The sequence below is a fragment of the Anser brachyrhynchus genome, assembly GCF_964034855.1.
Source record: "Anser brachyrhynchus genome assembly, chromosome: 1".
In the NCBI taxonomy this organism is placed as follows: Eukaryota; Metazoa; Chordata; class Aves; order Anseriformes; family Anatidae; genus Anser; species Anser brachyrhynchus.
Window position 1 is genome coordinate 84,293,662 of NC_137694.1, and position 17,211 is coordinate 84,310,872.

At 38.5% G+C, this 17,211-nt stretch overlaps 1 long non-coding RNA gene across 2 annotated transcripts; it reads left to right on the plus strand.

The window, feature by feature from the left end:
• Positions 1-2,010: 2,010 nt before the first annotated feature.
• Positions 2,011-16,836, plus strand: LOC308193720. Of its 2 annotated transcripts, none has more exons than XR_013949872.1 (3): positions 2,011-2,652; positions 3,566-3,681; positions 12,006-16,836. It is a non-coding gene; the product is annotated as an uncharacterized lncRNA (long non-coding RNA). The 2 variants fall into 2 exon arrangements; XR_013949873.1 differs by having other exon boundaries at positions 2,011-2,414.
• Positions 16,837-17,211: the final 375 nt, after the last annotated feature.

Here is a 17,211-nt window from a genome sequence, read left to right on the forward strand (position 1 = left end):
ACTTGTAAAAATAATGTAAAGTGTTCACAAATGTTGTTACAAGAAACTTTAGTCTTGATCTACTGTGATTCTAGTATTTTCCTCAAGAGCTAAATGTGAAAAAATTCCTGGTCTTGTACCTTAACAAGCATGTAGGTAGGAAATTAACAAGGACATATGCTATGTTTAAAAAAAAAAAAAAAAGTGGGATAACTTGTATTTCTTTCTACATCTGAAGACACAGAAGAGACTATCTGGAGTAGACACACAGGTGGAGAAAATAAAATGTAAGCCCACATCATTTAATTCTTCATCTCCTGCCTTTACAATAACAGGTTTGTAGGATTAATGCATTACACGTAACTTCTGTTACCTGCTACCTGGAAGTATAGATCTGATTCTAAGCAACATGAGATTATTAGATGTCTCTTAGGACAGAGAACACAATTATGAGAGCAAGTTCGTAATTTGGACAAACAAAATCCATTACCCTGTCATTTCACTTTTGTCTTGACAGCTGAATCCACCCCAGAAGGATCACAGCCCCTGGAATTCCTCTCACATGTAAGGTCAAGAAAACCTAAATCCCTTACTTTTCCCACCCACTCCTCACCCTGACCCTCCTTTTTCACACTTACGTTTTGAACACCGCAAGTCTGCTAAATGTATACCTAGCCATACGCCACAACAATCAAGTCACAGAACTCAGATGTAAAATCAGACTTCTCTACTCTCAGTTCCATTTAACACTTACTAGATAAGGAAAGTATACAGCATTTGTTCATCTGCACAAAATCAAAATTTGTAGCAAATTCGATTTTTTTTTCCTGTGGCAACACAAGAGAAGTCCGCGAAACCAAAATAAAGCACAGAAATAAAAGAAATACCAACAAAAAAGCTACAGAACTCAAATAGCCTTCCCTTCTGTTAAGAATTTAGCTCCCTTTAAAAGGAGACTATGTCTAATGAACTGCTTGCTTATGCCATAGTGAAGATACCTGCAGGTACCTCATTACAGAGGTACAGAGGTACAGAGCTGGTTGATTCTTCCTCATTTGCCCAATATTCAACTGGTGAGGATTCAGTGTTACTGATAGAAGCAAGAGGTAAGGATTGAGATTTCCTCTGTTTCACACTGTCACAATAGCATCCTTTGTTTTGTTAAATGAGAATTCTTATGGAAATCAGCGCAGTTTCTGGTCAAGTGTCAGTCATGGTAAGAGTCCACTATTGTAGGGGCCTGGACACAACTGCCAAACAATTTGTGGAAGTCCAGCAGCATTTGCTGGAGGGTTGTTTCTGAAGATGAATGAAGCAGTGAAAGTGAGTCTGAGAAGCACTACAATAATTTTATTAGCTTTCTGCCTTCCTTCCTTGTCTCTAATCACCACATACGAGGTCTTCCAACTTTTATAGCCAGTTTACACCAGTGTGATGTCACTGGAATTTATATCAGTTTAAGATGCAAGTAGAAAACAAGAAGATGGACAAATATAAAATAAATATAGGAAAAAAAGCACACAGAAAAAAAAGAGTCAGACATTACGTTTTGAGATTACCCTGATTACTTCATAATATAACAGGACATTCCCGTTTTGCCTACAAACTGCATCCAGCAAAGGCTTCGCCTTGTATTAGCGAAGCGTATGAACAGTTTAATAAGAAACCTTCTTAAAAGCCTGCTCAAATGCCTCTCACTTGAGCCTGTACATGCACCTATGGGACAATGGTCAAAGATTAGAAAAGTATTCCTTCTGCTCACACGCCTGTGAAACAGGCATGTCATAAAACATCCCCCCAGTGCCCAACACAAAGTTCTTCAGTGTACTCACAATAGCCAGCAGCTTTAAAGGTTTACTTTTTGTAACTGAGATGCGAAACACCAGCAAGTGAAATTAAAATTAAGAACAACTTCACCTCATTTAAATTCATTTTTGCGTCATCGCTCATTAATTAACCTTAACGCACCCCAGTGAACACGGATAGAGAAAATAAAAAAATCACCTACAAACACATGGACTAAGTCAGAGCGCTGATCACGTTCGAGATGAACCGTCTGGCACCCCAGTTCTCCCCTCTGGCACCCCAATTTCCCCCTCCGGCCGCGCTCTGCGGCCCCCCCCGTCCTCCCCCTGCATTGTGCCCGGGCCAGGGGCGGCACCTGCGACCCCCCGAGCTCCCTGCCCGGGGGCGCTGCCCCTCGGGGCGGGGGGCTGCGGCACTGCAGCAGTAGCAGCTGCAGCGGAGACCTCCCCCCTCCTCCTCCTCCTCCTCCTCCTCCCCCCCCACGCTGGGGGCCCTCCATTGTGCGCGGAGGCGACCGCACACCCGCGGGCTGCGCGCCCAGTGGTGCCCCCCTCTCTTTCCCCCCCCCGCCGGGTGCGGTGTCGCAGCCCCCTCCCGCTTTCCGATTTTCGCGATGCACCTACACATAGGTGGGTAAATACGCGCATCACATACTACACTCACATCCACATCCCCACCCCCGTTCGCCACCCGGGAAGGGGAAAGGCTCCCGGCGGCGCGGCGACAACAAAGCCGGCTCTCCTCCTCGCCCCGCACAAGTTGGGAGCCCCCCCGGTCCCCCCTCCGAGTTCTCCGCGGCCAAACTTCTTTGTCGCACCGGAGCAGAGGCAACTTTGCGGGCAAGCAACCCGCCGCCGGTACCTGCGGGTAAACTTGTCGGAGCGCTCCCCCCGCGCTCTGGGGGCTCCCGCATCGCCATCTCCCGCCCCGACCCCTCCCGCAGCCCCCGGGGAGAAGCCCCCATCCCATCCCATCCCCTTCCATCCCATCCCGTGCTCTGCCCACCCCACCCCACCCCATCACCGCGGGACTCACCGCCGGGCTCCACAGGCTCTCAGGGCAGCGGCAGCCCCATCGCCCAGGCTGCCCTTTTCCAACTTTCCTTGCGCAGAGCGGGGCTGCGGGGAGGTGTATTTATACGGAGAGAGAGAAAGAGGGAGCGCTGAAGACGACAAGCTGTTCAGGAGAGTTTTAAATCAAAAAGGGGGATGGAACCGGATTTCTCCCCAGTATCAGGACCCCGGAAAATCAAATCCTTCTCCAGAAGAGCATTCTTTCAGAGCCGTTATCTGTATTGCTATTAATTCGCGGGGCAGGAGGCATCGCATACAAATAGATCCCGGTAGCAGCCTCTATTGGTGGCTGCCGAGGGCCCCTGGGTCCTACTGCTCCGGCGCCGGGAAACTACAAAGCGCAGCGGCTGCGAGCGGCCACGGGCTGGGGGGAGGCGAGGGGGGCCGAGCCCCGCGCCCCGTTTCGTGGGTTCGTTACCTCTGGTGTTTAACCGAGAGAGAGCCACCTCCTGAACGGCTGGCGTGAGATCTCCCCTTTCTTAGCTGTCCTTGCGGTGCTATTGTGAGGGCTGCTGTGAGAGACTCAAAATAAATAAATAAATAAAGGGGGGGGAGGGTGTTATTTGTCGACAGCTTTTTTTTTTTTTTTAATTTCCCTCCTGCACTGTCGAAATGATCTGTCACGTTCCCTAATAATTATGTAGTTACTTCCATGGTCATTTATTCATTGAATTTCACTTACCTGTGCTTCTTTCTTTCTTTCTCAGGTTATGGCTTGCCAAGGAACATCTATCGGCTCCCATGTGGAATAAAAAATATCTTAAAAATTAAGCAATTTATTCCTTATTAAAAGGGAGAACGTGGAAAAAAAATAATTATCATGGTAAGCTTTCTCTATTAAAAATATAGAGACTGTTAATTTACAATATTTAAATTATGTTGCTTTTTGGATAATAAAAAAAAAATCACTGGACCAAATGAAAGATTTCCCATTTGAAAATTCAGGCAGTAAAAAGAACAACAAACAGACACAGCATTTATGTATGGACTGTTAAACAGAGGGTAAGCGTGAGACAATAATGGCAAAGGTCAGCAAAACTGAGAACTGAAAGCAATGTAAGCACTTGCATATGCAGGATTGTCACATGGACCTAAACTTATACGACTGTCTTGCAGATAATATCCATTATATAAACAGCATATATCAAAATAATGCACGTTTGTAGGTTTTACGTTACAAGTTTTAATGAGGTCTTTTAAATAATGTACAGAGATTATCTGGAAATAAATCCTGCAATACATTGCAATGCATAAGACAGTTAAAGATCTAAACATTATCCTCTTGCCCTACACAAAAGAATAGAAGTCAAGGAGACATTACCCAAAGGGTCCCATGTATAGGGTATTGTTAATATGTCAACGTCCTTACAGTCTAGTTGGGAGCTACCAACATAAATACAGATGTCATTACAAAGACATTTTTACAAATATTATTGAAAAGTCAAACATGCAGCATAAGGTTATTTGCGATGAGCCCATGATTTTGTCAGGCATGTAGGCAGAAAGAGACAAATTTAAAACAAAGCATGGAGGAAAATATAGTGTTTAAACAACTCTTGCAGTCTGAGAATCAACAGTGGTAGTTGAAATGTTCTTTGAATGGAGTACTCAGCATGTCTAGAGAGATCAGCAGAGGTGGGAGAAAGCAATCAGGATTTTTATGTATCAGTAACCTCTGATGAAAGAGGCATTGTAGTATTAGCTCAAAGCCAGGCCTCTAGTACTGAATTTCAGACCTACCTTACAGCTTGCATCATTAAGATCTCGCATCTTGTTGGAAGAAGGTTCTAACTCTTTGTTCTCCAAGTTCTGTTGCTACTTTGGTTTGGGTATTTTACCTCTTATGTGACACGTATGGCCCAAAGCAGTAGTATTTCTGTTTTCGGAGGAGATATACCAACTAACAAGCTTCTAGCAATGCACCCTTCAAATAATATTATAGATACACATAGAATAATACTTTTCTTTTTCATTTTTTTTTTAATTTAAATATCAATTGTGTTACTTTGAAAACAGATGATATTGTAGCTGTTTACAATTTCAGGCCAATTTTATGATTATTTTATTTTATTACTTTCAATCTACTTATGGCAGATTCTGTTTATCTGAGAGCTCAGCATACGCTTCTTATCTCTTGTATCCTGTTACACTTCCATGGATCTTACACCTTCTATAATAACCTTAAAGAGATAGCTGCTTAACATCAATTTTAAGAAGGACAGGGTCAGGCTTATCGTATTTAAATAATAATAATAATAAAATTATTGGTAATTTCTATCACCTGCAAATTTAACAAAAATATTAGATCAGTATAAATTCAAATTAAGGAAGTGATAACCAACAGCATCACAATTAAAAAATTACTGTGTGAATGAGAGAAATTGCCATAGCCATTGTAGTGCCTACAGAGATTAATGAAATATAGCTGTGAAACTGTTTTAATAGATAAATTGGGTGGGTGGTTAAACATCTGAGCTAGGATGATTACTTTGTAGTGAAACAAAACAAAGAGGAATAAATCAGAAAGCTGCCCTATTACCACAATTAAAATGCAATTGCTTGATCAATTATCACTCTAGCTAATAGCTTGATGGAGGATGAGCAAATAAATAAAACATTACACTAACCAAAGTTCTTTAAAGTATAACAATGATATCTTTATGCCTATGTGTTCCTTGTATGTGTGCGTGTGTGTGCGCCTAATATCTGTATCCTGCATAATATAAGCAAGGCTGTATATAGAGTATTTAGTTATTTATTTGTAGTGTACAAGAAAACTATCAATGACACATGGTTATGATGATGCATGCAGTGGTTAAATAGCTAACACAGGCTCAGATTACCAATATAATACATTTCTATGTTTTCTAGATGTCTACAAGTCTCCTTGTTTTACATGTTTAACAGCCAAAGCTGTTTTGGAATAGCTTCTTCTTGGAATAGTTTCCAAAGTCAATGAATGCGATGACATGTCTGCTACCAACTTGTCCTTGGAGAACGATGGTCATGTACCATGGTACTTGTGAACATGGGGCATTCTAGGGAGGTAGTAAAGTTGACAGTGACTGTCATGTATCATCATTACATTTTTTGATCTCCAGTACTCAGCAAAGCATGCCTTCCTATGTAGGAAGGTAAGTGATAGCATGTGTTTGTATGGAACAAAATATAGTGTATAAAGGCAAATAACTTGCTTATCTGTAGTACAAGCACCCTGTGATAACCTGATCTGAAGTCAATGGGAGTGAGCTGACTTGTCCCTTTGATCCAAAGTCCTGCTCAAATATAACACTTTTTTTATCTACAGAAATATTTACACAGTATAGTTTGAATGTGGAGTGGACAACTACTTTTAATGACTATTCAGTGTGAAAAAAATACGTGTATTTATGTTACCTAACAGCAACACAGAGTCTGTTAAAAAATTCAATAAGTTTTGAGAAAAAAACATAGGCTCGTGGTGAGCTTCAGTGAACTTCTCAAGTATAAATACATAAATAAATGACAAATAGCACCTACACCCCATTGCACAGAAGTATGTTGAGGATTTCTTTTTAACATTATAATGCTTTGTTTTATGCAGAAAGATCACAAAACATGACAAACTTGTTTTGCCTTTCCCAGGGCAAGAATAATTAGAAAACATACAAGTTTTCACATATTTAAAATGAGCGATTTGTATGTTGTAAATATGTAAGTGTTGCTGCAGTGTACTAACGGAACACAGATTTCTCATTCTGTTGTGGAGGAAACAGAATTTGCAAAAGTAGTTTGAAGCATAACCAAGTCTTTCCTGTCCTGTTAATTCCCCAGATTCACTTTTCTACTTGGAGATAATTTTTATCCTTTTATTCTACCAACCTTAGGTTGGTAGTCTATTTGAAGAAAAGTCTGAGGGACTACTGCCACTTCATTGCCTCTGGATCAAATTAGTTTTAAAGAATGTGGATTCCTCCCTTTCTGCCTTTCCCATTTATGAAAGCAGAAGGTGCCTCCTGAATATCAGAAAAAAAAAAAAGCATACTGATGAGGATAGAAGTTGAATGTCAGGCAGTTCTGCAATGAAAACAGTAGAATGGTCTCTGAAGAACAACATCTGAGTGTGAAACTGGATTTTGAAGTTAGAATAGAATAATGTCCTGGGCTTTTCTCAAGTATCCTGTGTTACACAACTGCCAGTACATCTAGTAATGAGTTGTCAGAAAATGTAGAAAGGAAATATTGGGAATGGAGAAAGGAAAAGTAAGAAGGATTAAAATGAGACTTCAAAAAGGACTGAATAGGAACAGTACAAAATAACATATATACAGAAATTACACTGTATTGATCAGAATGCTCCATACGTAAGAGTAGACAATAGTTAAGAATAACAGCTTTTCTTACAATAGAAGTATAAGACAAAGATACAATTAAATAATGATTTCATACAACTCAAGCTGGCAGCGATCTTTGTTTCCAAGTATGAAGGAATACAATTGAAGAGGAAAGCAATCCTGCATGCATTTCCTTGTGCACTAGTGTGCCTAGACCTCCAAGCAATCATTTTGTTCAAAGCCTAAAACACTTCCAGTCTGATTGACAGCTGTTGTAAGCAGATAGGAATGGCTGCACTTCGCAATTCCACTGGCTCCCCTCCCCTCCCCTCCCCTCCCCTCCCCTCCCCTCCCCTCCCCTCCCCTCCCCTCCCCTCCCCTCCCCTCCCCTCCCCTCCCCTCCCCTCCCCTCCCCTCCCCTCCCCTCCCCTCCCCTCCCCTCCCCTCCCCTCCCCTCCCCTTCCCTTCCCTTCCCTTCCCTTCCCTTCCCTTCCCTTCCCTTCCCTTCCCTTCCCTTCCCTTCCCTTCCCTTCCCTTCCCTTCCCTTCCCTTCCCTTCCCTTCCCTTCCCTTCCCTTCCCTTCCCTTCCCTTCCCTTCCCTTCCCTTCCCTTCCCTATTAATCTCTGATGATGCTATTGAGCTTGCAGTTAGTAAACAGTTAAGAGACATGATACTCTCAGTGAGCTGATAACATTGCTTTGTCCATCCATACTGTACAGTCACGTTCATGTCTAAGAATGTCTGGGAAGCAAATGAAGGAGGAAAAACAACAACAGCAACAGCAACAAAAACATTTGGGCTGAAACTCAGTCGTGAGGACATTGAGCAAAAAGAAATGAGTGGAGGAAACTTCAGCTCTTTAAAAATCTTTTGTAACCAAAATGTTAGCATCTGAAGGGGATTTGCACCCCCATGTAGTATGTGTGCCTAGTCTCATTGCACAGGCAATATAAAGTCACTTGGTATATGTACACCAGTCTGATTCTACAAATCATTCTACGTGCACCATGGGTCTGATAGATCCATCAGTGGAGCCTGTGAGTTTATGTTTTGATATGGCCCTAGAGCAAAGTCCACAATTTCAAGATAGGTATTTCTCATTGTGCTTCTGGATTAACAAATCACAGCAAGTCCAAAGACTGCATTCTCATTCTGTCATATATGAAGTCACACAGATTTGAAGCACAGGAAAATGGAAAATGGGATTTCTACATTTTAGAAGAGTGATGGTGAGGTGTCACTGTTTCTAATATTTGAATGTGAAGGAAAAATTCACTGTTTCAAGGTTTTCTGCTGTAGTTCTCTACGTGGTGTATTTTTAAATGTACTGTGGAATTGGAGACTTGAGTATTGCATAGTCATCCTAGATAGTGTCTACTCTCCCCCCCCCCCCGATTAATAATATTAATAATAAATAAATAAATATGAACCAAGACTGCTCCATGTGTTGTAGTAGTGCAGGCAGAAAGGCAGAAAGCATAAAGGTTTAAATAAGTTTGAACAAGTTGTGAAAAATAGACTATATATCCACATAGAGAAGGCTGCACAGAAAAGACAATGTCAAGAAAAAGCTAAATGCATTAGTGCTATACAAAGAGTTCAGGAGAGAATAAGAACTTCAGAAGAATTTATCAGAGAAAAGTGAAGTGACACAAGTGACACATAGAAACTTTCCTATTTGCAAATGAAGAGGAAAATGTGGATTGAATAAAATAATTTCAGACAGTGAAGTCCTTAATTCTCCGTATTCTTGTTCCTTCTCTTAAAGAAATCTTAAATGTCATTGTGAAAACCTTTTTGTTGGAGCTTCTACCAACAAGTAAAAAAGTATGCTTGAAAAATTGAATCTGTGGAGGATATCAGTTCTAGATTACATCACCTTTGGTCTGAAAAGAGACAACATATAAAGACATAATATCTTTAACTAGACTGACTGATACAGCTGGGGTGTGGGAAGCTGAGCCAGTTGACCATATGAGCTCTTGAAGGTTTTTCATCTCACTTCCATCCTTAGACCACAACAGTTGCACCACCATTTTCATTTGAAACATGATCTTGGAAAGGTGCTTCCTGGGTCATTAAGTCCTCCCAATATTACACAAAACCCTGACAATTCTCCAATTTAAATTATACTAAGTCAAGTTGAAACATGAAGTGAGAATGGTGGAATTATCTTCTTATGGTACGTAGATAATGAAGGTTTAAATGTAAGTGGAAATAACAGTGTAGAAAACATACAATATTCATATAATGATACAGCGTTTCAGGTGTACATAGGATCTAAACTGCTGCAGGTCTTTGAACCTCAGGACAAGGTTTCCCATGAGGGCAGGGAGTGTGGACCATGACCAGATGCGGAACAGCTGACATTCCCCTTCTAAGTGCTGGATCCTCTACAGAAGTGTACAAATCTCCTGCTGCTGGAGATTTGCACAAGCAAGCATGATCCTTCAACTCAGCCTGTGCTCTTATTAGGGAGGTAGGGGATACAAAAAGGACAGCAACTCTAGTTACTCTCTGTTATTTTTTAATACTTGATAAGATATAGTTGAGTAGGTCAGTCTTCAGACAAACTTAGCTGAGAGAGTAAGCAGTCTGTGTTGTTTGCACTCATACACCACATTAATCAACGATTTGTGAAGGATGACTCATTTCAGCTACACTTGATCATATCTGAAAGGTCTCTAAGTGTGTTTGGTAGATGAGATTTTTTCAGGAACTCAATAACATGCTTCAAAATGTTGTTGAAGCGAGTATTGTATGGACTCACTGAGGGGCTATAATACACAGTAATTAGGTCAGCAAGTTTACTGCTGGGTATAAAATAAAGTTCTATCTTGCCTGGCATATTTGTAGCTCAGAAGTAGAAAAATAACAGGAAGTTTATCATCAAGACTTTGATAAAGTTGAAAGTCAATTCTTTTTCCATCAATGTCTGTATTTAGCTGTTGGCCAATAATGTTTCCCTAAGGCAGTATTTTGGGGCGAATAGGGTATTTCACTAACAAAAAAGATAGATCTTTTGAGGGAAATTCTAACTTCCTACTGAACAGCTGATGTCTAAAAAAACAAAACCTTTTTAGCTGAATGTTTATATCCAAAAATACTGCCTCTGTATATCCCTCATACAGCTGCAATACTTTTGCATCATTTTGGTCTTGGTTTTGGTCTTGATCTCAGCTGTGTTTCATTGTGGCTTGTATATTTCTTATGTACTAAAATTATTTTTTGAATAGAAAGTAATTTTAGATTGCATTCAGGGTTGGCACACATTAGAAAGGAGAAAGTTTTTTTAAAGAACTACATACTCCCCTGTGCTTTACAGGTAGGTAGTTGGTAATTATCATGACCTGTAGAGAAGGCAAGCATGGAAAGGAGATTTTTGAGAGGAGCTAATTTTAAGGCAAAGAGGCCTCACTTGTATGCATACTTATGAAAAATAACTGTCCTGTGGTGTTCAGATGCAGCCAAAGGAAAAGGTTGGACCACAGAATCAACATACCAAGTTTTGTTACCAGAAGATTTTTTTTTTTCCAGTACGGTTCTTAATTTAGCTTATTAATATTTTTTAATTATTATTATTATTTTTTAATCACTTGCAGACAGATGAGAAAGACTTTCAATTTCCTTGCATAGAATTGCATTGGTCTCTGTTGGCTTCAAGTGAGATGCACTGAAATTAAAGAGACTTCAGTTTCGTGTTATCTGGCAACAATTTGATATCTCATATTCAGCTTGTTGAGATTTTAAGTTACTTTTGTATTTATTTATTTATTTGTTTGTTTATTTATTTATTTATTTTGTGAAGACATTGGTGGAGGGCTCCCAGTTTGTTTTTGTAATTCTTCCTGCACTTATATCCATGAAGTACCTTGGAGTAATCTATGTTTTCTAGAAAACATTAAATCCGCTTTACAATAAACTTAAGAGAAACCTTCAAAGCCAAAAATCACATTGCTTTACTTTTTAAAAAGTTATGACATGGAGTTCTTCTCAAGATGCTATAATGAGCGAAAAAAGCTCTCTCAAAATGTCTTACTGAAATACCTTTAAAGCAAATTGTCATAGTTTGGACATTAGCCAAGGCATTCCTAAACCATAGCCTTAAACTTTATCCAAAAAATGTACCAGTGAACCACTGAAATTCTTCTGCCGAATGCTGCCAAAAAGCAAACACATCTTTGTTCTGCTGTGGTTACAAAGTCCTCCAAGGAGTATCACAAACACATGATGTTCCTTCAAACTTCAGCTTTGTACTTTATTAGCCAAATGATTTTAAAATCTCATCAGAAAGGAGAGCTCAAATAAGATTTGTATTAAAGGAGTCTCAAGATCATATATATGTTTCAGTTAACGTTATTGGAACCTGAAATCAGTAAACAGACTTTATATCTGATTGCATTAGAAGTGTTGCCCTCCTTTCCACATCCATTTCCTTCCTCTTTTGATGCTGATAATTACAGATGAATGAATGTTGAGACTATACTTGGTGCATATGAGTGTAGCTGAAGTATGAAATATTATTAATGGGTGTTGTATTGGGTATATTGGATAATTATTAATACTTCCAGAAAGACAGCCCAGACCTCACTTGGTTTACATGGTGAAGTACATGCTTCTCCATATGGTGGCTCTAGACTGTTCTCAATAAATCCTCTAATTTTAGGCAGATGCCTAAGAGGAGAAGAAAGATTTCTTTTGCATCTTCTCATACCAATAGGAAAACAAACAAAACCAAACCAAAATGAGAAAAAAAAAAACATATAATTGTCCTGTAAGATTGCTTCAAATAAATCTGTATTTGTTGTTTACTCAATCTTTATTTTCTTATAGGTATTTGCAAGAAGAAAACCACAGAGGAAAAAGGCATCCTTTTGACAACTGGAAAGAAAGAGATAGAAGTGATAGAGCTGAAAAGTTTAATATGGATTTCATGCCTTTTCATGTATGTTCTATAATATGAAAAGGTCTTCATACAAAGCAATTCATGTCAGCATAATCATGCCAACTATCTATACCTAACTAGTACAGTTAGTTGTAAAAAAAAAATAAAATAAAATCTAAACAGTGGCATGCAGACTTGTGCTACACACAGACTGAGAAAGAGCACTAAAAGGACTGCTGGAGATGTATTTGAAGCTGGAAGTTTTGAGCTCTTGACAGGGAATACAGGTTCTTGGCAGAGCTGCAGTCATTAACCAAATCAAGAAGTGGAAAAAGAGCATCTAGTTGTAGTGGGAAGTGAAGCGAGGAGGAGTAAAAAAACAGGAACAGCCTGGAGTGGGATGAAAGGTAGTTCAGCTCTCCTGATGGCTCAGTAGCAGTTTGGTGAGGACGGATTCACCAAAGTAGGAGAGTTTCTTTTTTCATGAGCTCTGGGGAATAACGTGAGAGGAAGGGAGCAGCCCAACAATTTTTCCTTTTGTATTTCTTAATGAGGTAAATGATTTTTGAAATTGTTAGAACTGACTTTCAGGAAAGAAGTGTTTGATTATTCCACGTTATTCTGTAAATTGTCCTACTGCTGTTTTTCCTTCTTTCTCTGATTACCTAGAGTTTGGTAAACCTCCGTATTTTCCAGTTATGATAAGATTATTATCTCATTAGAGTACTGCAGTTTATTTTAATTTTATCAGCTTTGTAAAATTTGAAGCTATTAATACCAGTGTGGTGGTTTTATGTTTGTTTTTGTAGAATTATGTTTGATAATAATTCTTCATAACTGTTTTTTTATGTGTATGTGTCTTTGAGGATGGGCAAAACACGATCCTAAGTGTTCATATATATATATATATATATATGTATATATAAAAAGGGAGGGGGGGAGAGACGGGGGTGGAGGGAGATGAATCTTTCGAAAATATCACTAGACAATAATTTATTCTGACGTCTTCTTCCTTCATCTTGTGGTAGACTCTGGAAAATGAATATAATTTTCTGCTTTGGATTTCATTTTGCTCCGTTTGAGCCTGGTTATTATTTTTTTTCTTCTAGTGGGGATAGAAGACAACACGAGAATGAGATATGATTGGATCTAAGTGAATAGGCAGAGATTAATTTTCTACTGCCACTCCTAGTCTTGTGGAAATTTAAAAACAGTCACCTAGTGTAGTAAGGAGACGCAAAGTTAAAAGGGCAAACAGCCTAAAATGCTTCTGGAAATCTGTGAGATAAACCTGTCTAAAACTGAGAAGCAGGCATATTTTGTAGCTGTGAAAATATCTTCCGTCCTCTGTTTCTATAAAGTGCATATCACTCACGTAAACCTTTCAGTAGTAAGGAGGCAGTCTGGTCCATCTGTTCACGAGCTGGATAAATAGGTGCAGTTTCTTTATTGCAGTGAAGAGAAACAAGACAATTATTTATCTATGCCTTGAGACTACAGAAAACTGATGTATGCTTTGCCATACACTGACAACTAATACTGACAACAGCTACTCTATGTTAGGAAAGATACTTGACAACTTGGGAAGATGAAGGAAGCTCTTTGGATGTCAAGAACTGAAACTTGAGGAGATGTTAAGGGTGTCTTTGAATGTGACTAAAAGCAGCACATGATATTTATTTATTTATGACAGAAATGGAGGTGTCCCAGACAGTGAGTAATAGGCATGGTGGGAAAGGCAAACATCAGGCTTTAAAAGCGAGAGAGATGTGGCAGGGAGTCCATTGGACTGACTGATCTCAGAAGTCACACTGAAGTTGAGAAACAGATGAATGATGACTAGCAAACGAGAGTCAAACATGATCTCTCTGGGCCTCAGCAGGAAACCTAACAATGAGGAATGCTGTAAAGTTGAAAGGGCATGGAGACAGTAAGAAATTATAATGTCTAGACCGAAGAAGAAGCTAGAGCGTGACGTGAAGCCCATGGTATTGTCTAAAACAAAAATAAGATTCCTTTTAAAACCACAGGCACAACAAATTATGGAAATATTGATCCTAATGATGTCTTCTGCAGTGAATAATTATATATACATACATTTTTTTTTGGTTTGTTTGTTTTGTTATTTTTTCTCCCCGGGGACAGGAGAGAGGGTGAAGGGGAGGAAAGTAACAATTTTCTGTGTCTTGTGGCAGAACTTCAAGTTTGTAAATGGGGAATAAGCATGACACTGCAGTTCCTGATATGTGGGTAATTTCCAGGAACTGTTTAATAGTATGAAAGGACCGTGACTGAAGACTTGAATTAGTACAGTCAACTACTACTACTACAGCAATAATAAAATCCAACCCTCCTCCCCCAAAATTGAAAACCAATAAACCGCATTGATCAAAGCATTTGACTTTTTTTTTTTTAGGTAATTCAAATATGGTTCCTACACGCTCACTGATTTTTTTTTTTTAAGTTCCTGTTCATATGGATACGTCAAAAGAATATCTTATTATTTTCTTATTGAGTACTCTGGGAAAAGCTGCTTTTAAGCTCATTTCCCTACCTTTTTGGCACACAGCCAGGTAGTCTAAAATAAAGTACGAATAACTAATATTGCTCTTCAGATAGCAGCACTTACACTTGAAGTTAAATCTGTAAATACTGGCAGCTAAACTAATATACTTAAAAAACAAATACCAAAAAAAAATCCTTAAATGATTCACATAACCATTAGTACAAAAGAGTAGTATAAATACTGCAAATGTTAACATTGTATTTTTTTTTTTCAAAGAATTTCTAATTTGAATTGCAACAACGCTTTTGGCAGTGAGGTAAATATGCTTTCATGAAAACCGTATCTGCCTATCTTACGAGCTTCAAATTGACCTTACCTAATCTGTTTTATGTTGCTGGAGGTGATGAAAGGACTGATGAACAAAGCAACTGGGAAATACCTGAATTAAATTTTAAACAAAGCCCAAAATAAAACTTTGAGTCTTGGTATGTGCTGAAAATATCTCAAAGGATTAGAAGTCTCTATTTGAATAGAAATTTTGGCAGAAAAGGACAAACCCTTATGGAAAGTCAAGTGTTCAGAGTTTAACTGAATTTTAAAAGAATGTGTGCCCATTTTGATGCATGATCTGAAACTACTGTTACCTATGCTTATACTGCTAATGCCTAGTTGAGCTCCACTATAGCCTATTTGTCTGTCTTTCAGTCAATTTTCTGATTATTGTAAGGTGAATTTTCTTGATAATTGTAATCTGGAATCTTCCCTTTTAGTCTGTAAAAAGAGACATTTAATGGATATAGGAAAAAAAAATCAGCTTTAATTTTTACTGAAGAGGCTAATATTGCTCACCGCTTTTCAGAAATGATGTGCTCTAGAATGAGAAACCAATGGCTTTAAGCTGCACAAGCTATAACAGAACTGCTGTGAAGAGTTGAGTGATAGCTAAGGTATATCATCCTCTATACCCACCATTTCTTGAGAGCCCCCCGCAGAGCTCCACAACTATTTCTGTTGGGGATCATTGGTATTGTCACTTACGTAGCATCGCACAGTATCTGGATAAAACAATATTTTGAAGACCCAGACATTTTGAAAAGCTAGATTCACAAATAAGAGACAGAAATATATTTGTTACAATGACTTTGTTTAATCTTGCTTAAAACAGATTAATCTCTGTCACTCACAAGCTTCAGTTGTTGAGTTTACAGACACCAGAAATAAACTTGCCAAGGATGTGACTTGTGAAAGCTTTAATATGTAGTTGTGTATACTTTAAGTATATACATTGGAAGCTTCTTTTGACTGCAGCTCTTTGTAAAAACTTACACGTGCTGATTCAATTAAAGCTGAATTTCAATCTAAAATGTAACGTCTCAATCACTTCAATGATTTAAACTTTCTTCTTATAGTTGTTTATTGAAAGATGTTATCTGAAATATAACTGATGTTTCTGGAGTTATCTGAGATCTGGAGGCTCTGAGGCTCCACCAACTGTGTTAAACATTTTTGCTAAATCCATTAAAATGCTTAATTGCATAGTTTACTTGAGAACACTGAGTAGTTTCAATTAGTAGATGTTAATGGACTACTTGCATACCTTAATAACTTACGTGGGTCATGAGTGCATAGCACGTACTAACCTCTAATCCCCAAGGAATCTCTGCAACATCAGAAGAACTGAAAGAAAACAACATAAAGAGTTGGTCTTTGTTTTCTTCTGTTCATTGATATGACCAAACGTCTATTGGATTGTCATGTAGATTGCCTCAGTCTGCATTTGCATTATAAATTTTTATTCCTATTGGTGCTAAATGGATATATAATCCTCACATGGCTATAACAATGAGCTTCCAGGCTCACTTACTTTGTTTCATAATTCAGTTTTGTAGTGGAATGGAAAGCAAATATTTTGCTATAATGGTTGTGCTAATTGACTTTTAATGTTGCTTTTATTTTCTAGTTACTCTCCAGCAGTCTCCAAAGTTTAATAAAGCTAAAAACATTTAATTTTATTGCCTTGGACTATTGATTATCTGTTTAGCACTAAGAACAATGTGATCTGTTGTCTGTGCATTGCTGATTGCCTGAATTGTCTCAAAGAAATAAGAGATGTGGATGAGGAGAATCCCATGCAATAAAAAATGTCACTTGTATGCATTACTCATGGCTATTGTACAAAAGCCACAAGCTTTTACTCTCAGATTTTCAAAGGAAAGAAATTTTATTTTTTCACAACTGAACTCAATATTCCCTCAGGCATTATATTTAGGTTTCTCTTTCTTGATTTTTTTTTTCATTGCCAACATAAGCTTATTTAAAGGAAGGAATAGTTTGCTGTCCACTTTGGGAAAAGAAATATTAAAATAATACCTCAAAACCCCACCACATTTATTGGGGGGGGGGGGGTGAAGGGGTGAGGGGGTTATTTCAGTCTTAGTTGAATTATGAAGGAAAACCTCTGTTACAATGAAATAACAAATATAAGAACAAGACAAGGGTACATACATTCTTTCATTAGGAAATATTTTTTTCACTGATTGTAATGTGGCTATGAAAACTTGGAGGGTGTGAAGATTGGAAGAAGCTATTCACAGAAAATAACAGGTGACTTTTTCAGCAAATTTAATCAAAGCAGGAACATAATTTGC